This window comes from Garra rufa, chromosome 17 (assembly GCF_049309525.1).
Source record: "Garra rufa chromosome 17, GarRuf1.0, whole genome shotgun sequence".
NCBI classification, from domain to species: Eukaryota; Metazoa; Chordata; class Actinopteri; order Cypriniformes; family Cyprinidae; genus Garra; species Garra rufa.
In genome coordinates, this window is record NC_133377.1 from 9068920 (window position 1) to 9084073 (window position 15154).

Genomic DNA, 15154 nt, shown 5'->3' on the forward strand with positions numbered 1-15154 from the left:
GTCAAATGGTCTTGTCTTGGCAGAAAGACAAGAAACAGTACATGTTTACAAGTGTGTCAGTTCTGCTGGATTTTTACAAGAAAAGTTGAGTAAATAAAACAAGAGTGGAGAGGCTGAATGATGTGGACTTGATGATGTTACTGTGTTTTGCAGATATACAGTACACTTTGAAATCATGTAAAATGCTAGCTGTTTGAACAAAACCGTGCTGTGGACAGTACAGTATTGTTTGCAAGTTTACATCCTACTCTCTTCTTTTGTTGTTTTTGGATTTTTTTTTAAATGTAGTTGTTGTAGTTGTTGTCCACAAACCCTGTAAATCCATCCTTCCCCCATCATAACCTGTTGTGTACAGATTCACCTCTCCTCATAGTAAATAGATGATGCTCTGTAGAGTTAATCCAGTATGCTGCTGTCTCTCTCCATTCATTAGGTCACTTGAACTCTATGTATATACAAGCTGATGTATGATGAATACAAGTACTCCGTGACTGATACTGTAACTTATTCTGTAAATGTTAATTTATTGCACAATTAGAGATATTAAAACTTGAATTTAACAACTATGCTCTTCTTTTTCTTATTTAATCTTATCTAGAAACCACATTTTCCATTAATCTTTTGACATAGAAGAGGTCTTTGTATGCTTAAAACATCTTGCAAGTTTCATAACTTAACCCATTTGGTTTAAGTTGGAAGTAGCTGGTCTCCCAGCCTGACCAGCTAAGAAAGTGGCCAAAACCCCTTTAAAACCAGGCTGCTGACCAGGTAAGACCAAGTTGGATTATCAGATAAAACCAGTCTACGATGGTTGGCCGGTTTTAGCTGGTTTAAGATGGAAGTAGCTGGTCTCCCAGCCTGGGTAGACTGGTCAGGCTGGTTTTAGCTGGTTGTTCCAGCTGGTCTCCCAGTCTGACCAGCTAAGAAAGTGGCCAAAATCCCTCTAAAACCAGCCTGTTGACCAGCTATGACCAGCTAAAACCAAGGTGGATTATCAGATAAAACCAGCCTAAGATGGTTGGCTGTTTTTAGCTGCTACATGATGGTTTAAGATGGAAGTAGCTGGTCTCCCAGCCTGGGTAGGCTGGTCAGGCTGGTTGTTCCAGCTGGTCTCCCAGTCTGACCAGCTAAGAAAGTGGCCAAAACCCCTCTAAAACCAGCCTGTTGACCAGCTATGACCAGCTAAGACCAAGGTGGATTATCAGATAAAACCAGCCTAAGATGGTTGGCTGTTTTTAGCTGGTATATGATGGTTTAAGATGGAAGTAGCTGGTCTCCCAGCCTGGGTAGGCTGGTCAGGCTGGTTGTTCCAGCTGGTCTCCCAGTCTGACCAGCTAAGAAAGTGGCCAAAACCCCTCTAAAACCAGCCTGCTGACCAGCTATGACCAAGGTGGATTATCAGATAAAACCAGCCTAAGATGGTTGGCTGTTTTTAGCTGGTATAAGATGGTTTAAGATGGAAGTAGCTGGTCTCCCAGCCTGGGTAGGCTGGTTTTAGCTGGTTGTTCCAGCTGGTCTCTCAGGCTGGTTTTAGCTGTTTTTGTTCAGCAGGGAAGATCAAATAAATAAATATAAATTAAAATAAATAAATTGGCACTATGCACAAATAGTAACCCTAATCGTGTTAGCATTATACGTACAACATGCTAACACAAGTAAAATGTTAAAACAAAATTACCATGATTAGCATGTTGCTAGCATGATGTTAACATCTTTTAAACAAGCTGTTAATGTAATTACCATAACGTTAGCAGCATACCCCATTTTCCTGTGATATGTTATATGTTCTTACAAGTCAGCTGCTTAACTGCTGACACTTGATTACACTGAATGCGAGTGTTGTGTTCTGTCAAAAACAATCTCTTACAAGAGATCCAATCGAAATCAAGAAATGCATACAGTTGAAGTCAAAAGTTTACATACACCTTGCAGAATCTGTAAAATGTTCATTATTTTACCAAATTAAGAGGGATCATACAAAATGCACATTATTTAATGATGTATATTTTCTAAAAATGACCTCATTCAAAAGTTTACATACACTGTTACAGAATGCAACTATTACAGAAGGTTCAAAAGCTCACTGATGCTTCAGATAGAAAACACAATGCATTAAGAGCCAGGGGTGTAAACTTTTGAACAAAATGAAGATGTGTTCAAATTTTTCTTATTTTGCTTAAATATTATATATTTTTGAATTTACCAGTGCCCTTCAGAAGCTGCAGAAGAGACTTGCGTGTTTCCCAGAATAGTAAATAAGTTAAATTTACCCTGATCTTCAAATTCCAAAAGTTAACTTTCAGTAATTACTTTCTGTAAGTTGAACTTTCTGTAATAGTTGCGTATGAGTCCCTCAGTTGTCCTCAGTGTGAAAAGATGGATCTCAAAATCATACAGTCATTGTTGGAAAGGGTTCACAATACACAAAAATGCTGAAGAACCAAAGAACAGCGGGCAATTTAAGTGTTCAGGACAAACAACGACTCATGAACAACTATCACTAAACAAAAAACACAGCTGTGGATCATTCAGATAACAACACAGTATTGTCAAGTGTATGTAAACTTTTGAACAAGTGCACTTACTTGTGGACCACCACCAGGCAAGGGGTGTCCTGGACAGTTGCTAAGGCATCCTGTGTGACAATCCGTATGAGCAAAAGTACCAGTTACGATTGGCTTAACAAACACCACTAATTACCGGTTACAATGAAAATGTCTCGATAGCTTGGTAATTGTAATCAAGAAGAACGGCGGGTTTTCTTGGGTATTTTAGGCTGAATGTTGAGCCGAGAGCAGTGGGGCACTCCAGCTACCTGAAATCAATCAGATGTGCTGGAGAACAAGACTTTCATAATGAAAAGAGAAAGAGAGGAGGAGATTATCCTCTGTCTTCAGTCTTTAATTATTCAACAATGATATAAATATCGAGCAGAGAACTCATAGAAACCGGCCGCTGGGGAGAGAAAGGAGTGTGTGAGGACTAGAGCAAAGGATGAATGCGATGTAAAAAGCGATAATTGTCATGTTGAAAGGCCAGTGAAAGGGAGGATGAGGGCAGTTTGAGGTGAGAGACTAATTTCTCAGTGACTGCAGAGAGTGAAGGTGACATTAGATGTGGGAGTTTGTGAAAGAGACAGCCAAGATGATGACAGCCGAGTTTGAACTGAAAGATGAGGTGTCACCGCACAGTTTTTTTCCTTTCTGGTTTTCATTATGCCAAAATTTCTCACTCACTCAGGACTTTGTGACTCACTGATTCCACTGCTGGGATACCTGAGGGGAAACGCATCAGAAAATGCATTATTTTGATTGTCAATTTGGAGAGGTACATTATAGACCAGAACGAGCCTCAGAAGTCATTTATAGATGTAGCATTTTATTTATTATTGATGGAACTTTTGTTTGTTTAAGAGCAGCATAGCACAGTAAAACAGTAACTATTGTTACAATTTAAAATACCAGTTTTCTATTGTACTATACTTTTAAATGTCATTTATTCCTGATGCAAAGCTGAATTTTCAGCATCATTACTCAATTCTTCAGTGTCACATCATCCTTCAGAGATCATTCAGAGATTTGCTGCTCAAGAAACATTTGTTATTAGTATAAAAATGTATATATTTTTTTAACTAACGTATTATAAAACAGTTTCAGGTGAAGTATGGCATGTCATGGTACAAGATGCTGCATCTGAGTTTGTCCTGGGATGAGAACTCAAGTGTCACGGCTAATGGAACAGATCCCAGGTGAGTTAGTTGTTGTTTCACTGATCTAACCTGTCTGTGAACAACCGTGGAATAGATTGACCAGTGGAGGGCTTTGTTCAGAGCTGAGGAAAAAGAGAGTGTGAGATCAAGACAGTTCTGATGAATAGAATTGATCCAGGAATAGGAAGAGTGTAAACAGTTGGCCTTGTTAGGAAAGATGTATTGTTTTAAAAAACTGACCCAGACAGAATTCACAAGTTGGAGGAATCTATCTATCTATTGTCTGTCTATCATTCTATCTACAGTGGAGATCAAAATTACAGAACAATTTCCTAAATTTAAAGGTCACTGTCCTATTTGAAGTTATCCTAGCAGGAGTGGAAGGATGGATTATTAAGCATATTTCATAAATTAATTGTATTCTGAAGCACTGTATAAAAAAAACTTAAATGAGACATTTGAAAGAACTCTGGCTAAAATTAGAGAACACTTACAGATCCCTCCAAATTATTGGTGTTAATCTGGCACCTGATGCTAATTTCCTTAATTATATGTCAAGCCCTATGTAACTGGCAGCATTCCTCTAATTTTCACTGAGATTGCAAGATGGCAGGCTGCTCTAAGGTGACTGAAACCTTGTGACAGGAGGTTGTTCAGATGAAGGCCAAAGGGATGATTCTTTAAGCCACTGCAAGAGAAGCTGGTCATTCCAGATCTGTGATTTCTCAAATATTGCAGTTTTACAATGACACTAATTCATTTAAAGGATTAGTTCACTTTCATTACAACAATGCACAGATAATGTACTCACCCCCTTGTCATCCAAGATGTTCATGTCTTTCTTTCCTCAGTCGTAAAAGAAATTGTTTTTTTGAGGAAAACATTTCAGGATTTCTCTCTTTATAATGGAAATGGATGGCGCCCCGAAGTTTGAACTTCCGAAATGCAGTTTAAATGCAGCTTCAAAAGGCTCTAAACTATCCCAGTCGAGGAGGAAGGGTCTTATCTAGCGAAACGATCGGTTATTTTCGAAACAAATTGACAATTTATATACTTTCTAACCTCAAATGCTTGTCTTGTCTCGTCTCTGTGCAGCGCATGCAAGACTCAGGTAAATACAGTTAGGGCACGTCTAAAAACTCCCATCTCGTTTTCTTACCTAGCTTCAGAATCGCCTTAGATCGCTGCAAAAGTACCAACATAGTGTTTACAAAGTGAACAACATACAAAGAAACTCAAACTCCCTTTACAAAAAAAAAGGTAAAAACAGCATTATAAGACAATTTTGACATTGAAGACATAAACGAGATGGGAGTTTTTAGACATACCCTAACTAACCTATCGTTCTATCATTCTATCAAACATTCTATCATTCTGTCGTTCTATCAAACGTTCTATCATTCTATCCTTCTGTCATTCTATCAAACTGTCAAACGCTCTATCATTCTATCGATTCTATCTCTGTCATTCTGTCTGTCTATCTGTCTATTTTTGTCTCTATCGTTTTATCTGTCTACTGTTCTATCTTTCTATCAAACGTTCTATCATTCTATCTGTCGTTCTATTGTTCTATCTAACATTCTACAATTCTATCGATTCTATCTCTGTCATTCTGTTCTTTCAATTCTCTATCGTTCTATCTATCTATCTATCTGTCTGTCTGTCTGTCTGTCTGTCTGTCTGTCTGTCTGTCTGTCATTCTATCGTTCTATCATTCTATCGTTCTTTCTATATATTTTTTTCTGTCTATTGTATTTTTATCTATCTTTTTTATCAGTCTGTCTACTGTTTATCTATCTATCTATCTATCTATCTATCTATCTATCTATCTATCTATCTATCTATCTATCTATCATTCCATCTATCTATCTGTCTGTCTGTCTGTCTGTCTGTCTGTCATTCTATCGTTCTATTATTCTATCGTTCTATCATTCCATCGTTCTTTCTATATATTTTTTCTGTCTATTGTATTTTTATCTATCTTTTTTATCAGTCTGTCTACTGTTTTATCTATCGTTCTATCTATCATTCTATCTATCGTTCTATCATTTCTGTCATTCTGTCACTATCATTGTTTATTTTTCAGTCCATTCCTCCCATCTATTAGTCGTTCTCTTTCTCTCTCTAGAATATAAGGTATTCATTTATTAACATAAGAATGTATACAAACTAGATTTTCAACATTCTGATTGTTATTCTTGTCATATTCCTGTCCCCAGACACAGCTCATTCAATGTAAATCTGTAAATCTGTTTTCTGCTCAACCCCCTAACCCCATTTTATCACCCACTGGTCAAAATGTTACAAATCTAAGCACTTAGAAAAATAACAGCACACATCAAGCTGCACAGTATGAGGTCTGATTCATATCTGTAGCACATATGATGCAGGATGAATTAAGCTTATGATAGCAACCACCACTAATAATGATTGCTTCAAATTAATACTTCAAATTATTCATAGCCACGTAAACCAATACAGCGCAGAGGGATACTTTCAGCTCTTCCAAATGAATGTTAATTGGCCTACTGGTGTGCGGAAACAGCACCTCTTGTGCGAATGCACATCCCCTACAGTGAAACTATAGTGCTTATGGACTGATGTAAATGATTTGCTTCCACTGCTTGCTGTTGTATATGTAAATGAGGGCCCCTTGAAAGTGGCTGCACAAAAACATTTGCAGCGGGGAATAATGAAGTGCTCCCTATCCTACTGTACTCCTCTGTTTGCGCTCAGCAAGGACAATCTATTGTCATGAGTATGCCAGTGTCTGTATGAGTAATTACTGCAGCCCACTGCACACTGTCCAATTTCCCTTCCATATAATGGCAGAACACAGAACTAATGCTCAGAAGGGTTCGAGAGAGATCCGCCAATGAAATGAGATGTGGCAGTGGTTTGGCTGGACGTATGGCCATCCATTTGATTACTCTGGTGCAGCACCGGCGGTTGCAAGCATGAAAATTGCGTTGCATTTCTTCTCAGCAAATCAGAAAGTTTTAAAGGTCATTATTGACTTTGTGGGGAAGAGACTGCTGAGGTGTTGACATCCTAATGGACTAGGTCTATAATTAAATGTTTGCCTGCACCCTCACTCACATGATAAATGCTGCTCTCATCGAATAGTGAGATATCATTTTCAACCAGCATGACTCATCCTCTCGGCTTCCACTGCCAAGAACAGAGACACAGGATTGAGAGCAGCACTCTCACAGAGGAACTATTGCATTCCTAAGCTTGGAACAACTGGGAACTAACTTTATACTTCTTCAAGGAAATACATAAAGAGCATAGCTGTTCGTTGATTTGTAGGCCAATCCGGAAGATGAATTCCCAACTGTTCTCTTGGGAATTTCTTATACACTACTAATCAAAAGTTTTTGGACAGTAAGATTTTTTTTTTTTTTTTTAAGTTTCTTCTGCTCACCAAGTCTGCATTTATTTGACCCAAAATACAGCAAAAGCTGTGATATTGTGAAATATTTTGACTATTTAAAATAACTGCTTTCTATTTAAATATATTTTGGAGAAATGATAGAAATATATACTTTTATTTAGCAAGGATACTTTAATCAGCTTTTTCATGCACCTGTCAAGTTTGAGATTTTGGGCTTTTTGGTTTTCATTAAGTGTTTTTTTTTTTTTTTTTCTTCAGACTAGTGGGAAGAAAACATCCAAAAGACACTGTTAAGTCTTTCTTTTATAGCACTTTATCTATTTGTGTCAATAGATTTCAATTACATTCCATATTTTTAAAGGCTGTTTTCTCAAAATTATTTTTTTCTGATCCAAAAATGTCCACGTCAGTAGCAGCTAAACACACCAAACATTACATTTTTATTCTTGTCTATATCCTGAAGGTTTTTACAGAGGGATTTGTTCATATATAATTTGCTTGATTTTATATAATGTTTTTTTCCCCAAAAAACTGTAAAAAAAAAACATAGTTTTCTGCCTGTTCGAAGTATTTTCTGAATTATAACAAAATGATATACCCAAAATTCCCTCTGTAAAAACATTTGACATTTGTCAAAAAAAATTAAACAAGAATTTTGAACCTGACTTCATCCAGTGTTTAGATATTTTTACTAGAAATGTATGCACATTAGCACATATTTCATTAAATAATGCCTCATTTGCATATTAAAACCTAACATTTTAGAAAACTTGTACAAAATATCAGCTCATTTTATCGCATGGGCCCTTTAAATGCAAATGAGCTCTGCTCGCCCCACCCCTCTCCACTGAGGGATTGTGAACTGTAATGTTTACTTTAGCTGCATTTAGCCGCGTTTATCACAGGAGACTTGCCAACAAGTACATTATTAAAGGGATAGTTCACCCAAAAATGAAAATTTGATGTGTATTTGCTTACCCCCAGGGCATCCAAGATGTGGGTGACTTTGTTTCTTCAGCAGAACACAAACAAAGATTTTTAATGAAAACCGGTGCAGTCTGCCAGTCAAATAATAGAGGTGGATGGGCACCAAACCTTTAAAAGTAAACAAAAACATGCACAGACAAATCCAAATTACGTCCTGCAGCTCGTGACGATACATTAATGTCCTAAGATAGATGGTTTTTGTGAGAAACTGAACAGTATTTATATAATTTTTAACCTCTGATACACAGCCACGTCCATCTGACCTGAGCACGAGTTTTGCATCCGGCTCGTGACATGTGAACGCGCTCTGGCGTGGTATACGCAAACGCCGGAAGCGATCTGTCGCGTGTATACAACACTCATTGTTTACATAGAGCACAGAGATTTTGGGTATTGCGGCTATTCAAAATGGTAATTACTTGCGCTTATCCTGATTTTTCAAACCGATTTAAAGCTAAAAGATTACGTTTGCTTGCGCAAACTCATCCGGATCTTTTCACCGATTTCTCCTTACGGCATTTGCGTATTCTACGCCAGAACGCATTCACATGTGACGAGCCGGATGCCAAACTCGTGCTCACGACAGATGGACATGGCTGTGTATCAAAGGTAAAAAAAAATGATATAAATACTGTTCAGTTTCTCGCAAAAACCGATCGTTTCGTGTCTTAGGACATCAATGTATCGTCACGAGCCGCAGGGTGTAATTTGGATTTGTCTGTGCATGTTTTTGTTTACTTTTAAAGGTTTGGTGCCCATCCACTCACATAATATGGATGGCAGACTGCACCGGTTTGAGTTAAAAATCTTTGTTTGTGTTTTTCTGAGGAAACAAAGTCACCTACATCTTGGATGCCCTGGGGGTAAGCAGATAAACATCAAATTTTCATTTTTGGGTGAACTATCCCTTTAAGAAAGGCCATTTGCAAAGATGCATAAAAAACCCTTATACTCACTTCTGCTGTGGGTGAAGCTGCATCACGAATGATTTACTTGAACATAGACGCATATGTAGATCGGGATGTCAGGAGTAAATGAGGACTGCTATGTTCATTATTACATCCAACAGCAGAACACCTCAATCGCTCAATTAGAGTCTTCCTCTGCACCTGAGTCACACAATGGTAATCATATTCGGACTGTTTCAGCTCGGTGAGGGCGGGTCTAAGGTAAGGCGCTTGTGTCAATCAACTGTGTTTCGTCACAACGACAAGAAGCTGAAAATGACTTGTGAGTGATTTTAACAAGGGAATATTACTTTTAAAGATTAAAAAAATACCACTGGGTGGATTTTTCTTATTGTAGGGTGGTTGTGTACACAAACTGCCAACACATTAACGTGCAAACAACATGTAAAAGTTAGTTTTGCATCCGATGACCCCTTTAAAAACATAAAATCTTACTGTTCAAAAACTTTTGACTGGCAATGTAGTTTTTTTAGGAATCGTTTTAAGATAATGAGTAAAATAAGGTGTGTTGAAAAGACTATTTATTTTGATACAGTAGCTACAAAAATACTTGTTTCAGTCTTTATGTTAATACAGAATTTATGTTGTTGAACAAAACATCTCTTCAAAACCATATAAAAACCACAGGTCTGATTTTGTTTATAAATTGTAAATTGCCATTCTCAAAACCCACTGACAATTCCTTAGAGAATCCATGGCTCAAAAATGCTAATTTTCAACTGGGTAATAGGACAACAAACTGAACGGCTTTAGCTGTAGGTAAGCTTAGGTTTATAGACTTTGGTTCTGATGCTTTGCTGTCGTCACATAACACAGCCTTGGCAGAAATAATCAATAATCAATTGTATAATTTAATATGCAAATACATGAATGAAAGAAGATCAGTGCACATTTTTTTTCTTACTTTTTAATTCAATTCTGTTCAAGTTTATTTGTCTAGTGCTTTTCACTATACAAATTTTCTACAATATATTTAATAGTAGCTCATAACTGGTGACTATGTCAAGTTGGCTGAAATGTACAGTAGAAACAGACGGTGAAAGAACAGTAATTTTGTAAAATATTCTTTTAATTTAACATATGTGTTTTCTATCTGAATATATTTTAAAATGTAATTTATTCCTGTGAGTCAATGCTGAATGTTCAGCATCATTACATGATCCTTCAAAAATCATTCTAATATGCTGATTTGTTATTAATATTGGAAACAGTTGTATTAATAATTAATATGAGGATTCTTTAAAAAAATAAAAAGGTTAAAAAAGAACCACTTTTTTTTCAAATAGAAATAGTTTGTAACAATATAAACTACCATTTAAAAATGTGTGGTCAGTACATTTTTTTACTTTCTGTTTTTGAAAGAAATTAATAGTTTTATTCACCATGTGTTAAAATTATAAAAGTGATACCAAATACTTATATTGTTAGAAAAGAGTTCTATTTTTAATAAATGCTGTTCTTTTTAACTTTTAATCCCTCAAAGAATCCTGAAAAAAGAATCACAGGTCCATATATATATATATATATATATATATATATATATATATATATATGTATTAAGCATAAGTATAAGTATAAGTTTTCAATATTGATAATAAATCAGCATATTAGAATGATTTCTGAAAGATCATGTGACATTGAAGACTTGATTCATTCATCTTTTTATCACAAGAATTAATTATATTTCAAATATCTATATATAATTTCAATTAATGCTGTCAAATTGATTATTTGCAACCAAATGTGTTTTTTAGATATACATGTTTTATGTAAATACAAACTTTTATTTTGTTTGTTGTTAATCGCGATTAATCGATTTGACAGCACAAATTTCAATACAGTTATTTAACAAATTTAATGAAGCAGTATGTTAATTAGTTTGATTTTAGTTAAAATCATGCAGCAGCAGACATGAAACAGTAAAACAGAATGCTTCAATATCAACTGCAAAAACCAAATGCAACCAATTTCAGACAAATCTTGTAACCAGAAGTATATGCAAATTTTAATAATAAATGTATTTATCTTGTATATAAGTATTGGCTAACAAATCGGTGGATTTGTAGATATTCATGTACAGTAGATGAGTGAAAGTGTGCACTTGCTTACAACACAGCTGTAAAAAAATATATATATATATATTTAAATAAACTAATATAATATATAATCCTCAAATATGACCCTGGACCACAAAACCAGTCATAAGGGTTAATTTTTTTAAAACTGAGATTTATACATCATCTGAAAGCTTTCCACTGACGTGTGGTTTGTTAGGATAGGACATTATTTGGACGAGATACAAGTATTTGAAAATCTGGAATCTGAGGGTGCAAAAATCTAAATATTGAGGAAATAGTCTTTAAAGTTGTCCCAGTGAAGTTCTTAGCAATGTATTTTACTAATCAAAAATTAAGTTATGATATATTTATGGTAGGCAATTTACAAAGTATCTTTTATTTGTTCATAGATTGCTTCAAAAGCCAAGGCAACAAATTGGGAGCAAGAGTAATATATATATATATATATATATATATATATATATATAGCAAACTGTCACAGTGTAGCAGGTTGAAGAGTGGATATGATGAGGCAGGACCCGGAGTAAAATAACACTGATATTTATTAAAGAAAAGAAACGTAGAACATGGAGCTGAAACAAACAGAAGCAACGTTATCGACGGACACTGGAGTGTGAACTGACACAGACTTAAATACACAACAAACAGGGCGTGGTTACAAACGAGATAACAGGATGACGAGGGGAAAATACAAATATGGGCATGACTGAACCAAAAGAACATGAACCAAAAGGGGGAGACAAGGACTAAACCATTTGAATAGGAAACATGGGGGGGAAAACACTAGGAAAACATGACAGAAACACAACTAAATCCTGACACAAACACGCACTGTTATTTTTGATTGCGAATAATCATGATTAATCAATTAGACAACACAAATTTTAATACATTTATTCAACAAATTTAATTACAAAAAATGTTTATTAATTTGATTTAAGTTACGCATGCAGCAGCAGAAATAAAACAGTAAAATTAAATCAGAATGCTTGAATATCAACTGCAAAAACCAATTGCAAATAATGTATACATCACCTGAAAGCATCATTTTATATATATAAGCTTTCCATTGTTGTATGGTTTGGTAGGATACACAATATTTGGCTGAGATACAACTATTTGAAAATCTGGATTTTGAGGGAGCAAAAAAATCTTGAAAAAAATCTTGAGAAAATCACCTTTAAAGTTGTTCAAATGAAGTTCTTAGCAATGTACTAATCAAAAGGAAATGTACAAAATATCTTTACTTTATATATAAGTGATTTTTGGCATAAAAGAAAGATTGATAATTTTGACCAATACAATGTTTTTTAGCTATTGCTACAAATATACATGTGCTACTTAAGAATGGTTTTGTGGTCCAGGGTCACAAATGTCAAATTACTGAGTGCAAAGAATAGATATTTTTGGTAAAATCTCTTTTATTTTTTTATAGATAGCTTCAAAAGTGGAGGCTACGAAATTTGGAGCAAGAGCTAAAGGCAAGAACGGGGAAAATGTGGTGGTATTTAACGAAATATTGCCTTGGAATTATAAGGTTCTATCTGCATTCTGAGCAGTTTTGAGATATTCAAAGTTTTTGGGTTCCATAGACTTCTATAGGTAGAACCCTTTTTGTTTTCTCAAGAAAAATGCATAATGTAATGTATCACATAATGTAAATAAGTCACAGAATAATAATATGTAAATGACTTTAACTTTATAATTCCAAGGCAACAAAATGTAGAGTCAATAAGTGAATCTGTAAGTAAAATTTTAAAAAAGCTATTAAGCAGCATATATGTGACCCTGGACCACAAAACCAGTCATAAGGTTAAATTTGACAAAACTGAGATTTATACATCATATGAAAGCTCAATAAATAAGCTTTCTATTGATGTATGGTTTGTTAGGATCGGACAATATTTGACTGAGATACATCTATTTGAAATCAGAAATCTGAGGATGCAAAAAAATCAAAAAGACTGAGAAAATCACCTTTAAAGTTGTCCAAATTAGGTTCTTAACAATGCATATTACAAATCAAAAATTACATTTTGATATGTTTACAGTAGGAATTTTACAAAAAATCTTCATGGAACATGAACTTTACTTAATTTCTCAATGATTTTTGGCATAAAAGAAAAATCAAAAATTTTGACCCATGCAATGTATTTTTGGCTATTGCTACAAACAAACCCCAGCGACTTAAGACTGGTTTTGTGGTCCAGGGTCACATATACGTTATTTCTCTCTGCTGCCAGTTAAAGTAGCTCACTTTCAGATCAAAAATTTACAGATAATGTACTCACCCCCTTGTCATCCAAGATCTTCATGCCTTTCTTTCTTCAGTCGTAAAAAAAAAATATGTTTTTTGAGGAAAACATTTCAGGATTTCTCTCCATATAATGTACTTCTATGGTGCCCCCGAGTTTGAACTTCCAAAATGCAGTTTAAATGCAGCTTCAAAGTGCTCTAAATGATCCCAGTCGAGGAAGAAAGGTCTAGCTAAACGATTGGTTATTTTCTATTGATATACTTTTTAATCTCTACACAGAGTGCAAACAGCCCAGTCAACACGTGAGATCATGCAATGATCACAGTGACATCACACAATCCTCATACTGTGATCCTCACCATGTGAGTAAAGCGTGAGCTCAACGTGAGTTCATCTGATCCTCATACTGTGATCCTCATGTGTGTAAAGCGTGAGCTCATTGTGAATGCTTCACACTCCGGTCCAGTTGGCGGTGGTAAATGCACCATCTAAGCTGGTCTTCCAACCACCATAAAACATGTAAAGAAGAAGAAAAAGTTGTGCATGGTATTGTTACACCGCAGAAATGGTGAGTGGCCTATTTACATACTTTTAGATGTGCAATGTGGTCTGGTCTTTTTTTTAGCAGAGTACTGCTCACACATGCTACATGTGCACCAGCCATTTTACCTCCAGTAATTGTTTGGTATGTGATATATCAATTAGACATTATTTATTTATACAGACATAAAACATCCTTTGCTATATAACAATCTAACTTTACAATTTTTCAGATCTGAATACTAAGATACTCCAACCAATTCAAATGCTGGAACAGAGACAAGCTGTCATCATGAATGACTTGGCAAAAGTTAAGTCTGTTCTCATGAAGCAGGCAGAAGAAGATGCCCATGAGGAACTTTTTAAACAACAACAGTGCTCCAGCTTTGAAACGTTTGAAGCCTTCTGTCAGAGGCTTGAAGAAGACAAAAATTATCGAGAGCTTTATGTTAGTACTACTATATAAATTTAGCGTTTATTTTTACAACAAAGCCACAGTTTTATTGTTTGTTTTTTTGCAGCAGATACCATGTAAAAGAAATGTTGAAGCCTGGTATATTTTAATCATGACAATATTATGTATGTTTTTGTCAGGTACACTATCTCATCCATACTCACGGCAGTGATCACAGTATGAGCGCACAGTGAGTGTGATGTGACCTCATATTTTGACCACAGTATGAGTGCACTGTGATTGTGCAGTGACCTCATGTTGTGAACAAAATATGAGCACACAGTGAGAGCTCTGTGTGGTTACACTTTTAGTTCACTGTGACACACACATTGTGACCGCACCATGAGAATATTGTGAGCTCATAGTGACATCATTGTGAGATCAAATTGTTGACTGGGAGAGCTAGACAAGACGAGCATTTGAGGTTAAAAAGTATATAAATTGTATTTATTTTTAGAAAGTAACCAATCGTTTCGCTAGATAAGACCCTTCTTCCTCGACTGGGATCATTTAGAGCCCTTTGAAGCTGCATTTAAACTGCATTTTGGAAGTTCAAACTCGGGGGCACCATAGAAGTCCATTATATGGAGAGAAATCCTGAAATGTTTTCCTCAAAAAACACCATTTCTTTAAGACTGAAGAAAGAAAGACAACACCATCTCGGATGACAAGGGGGTGAGTACATTATCTGTAAATTCTTGTTCTGAAAGTGAACTACTCTTTTAAACTGGTCTTTAAAACCAGCCAACAGTCTAAGCTAGCAA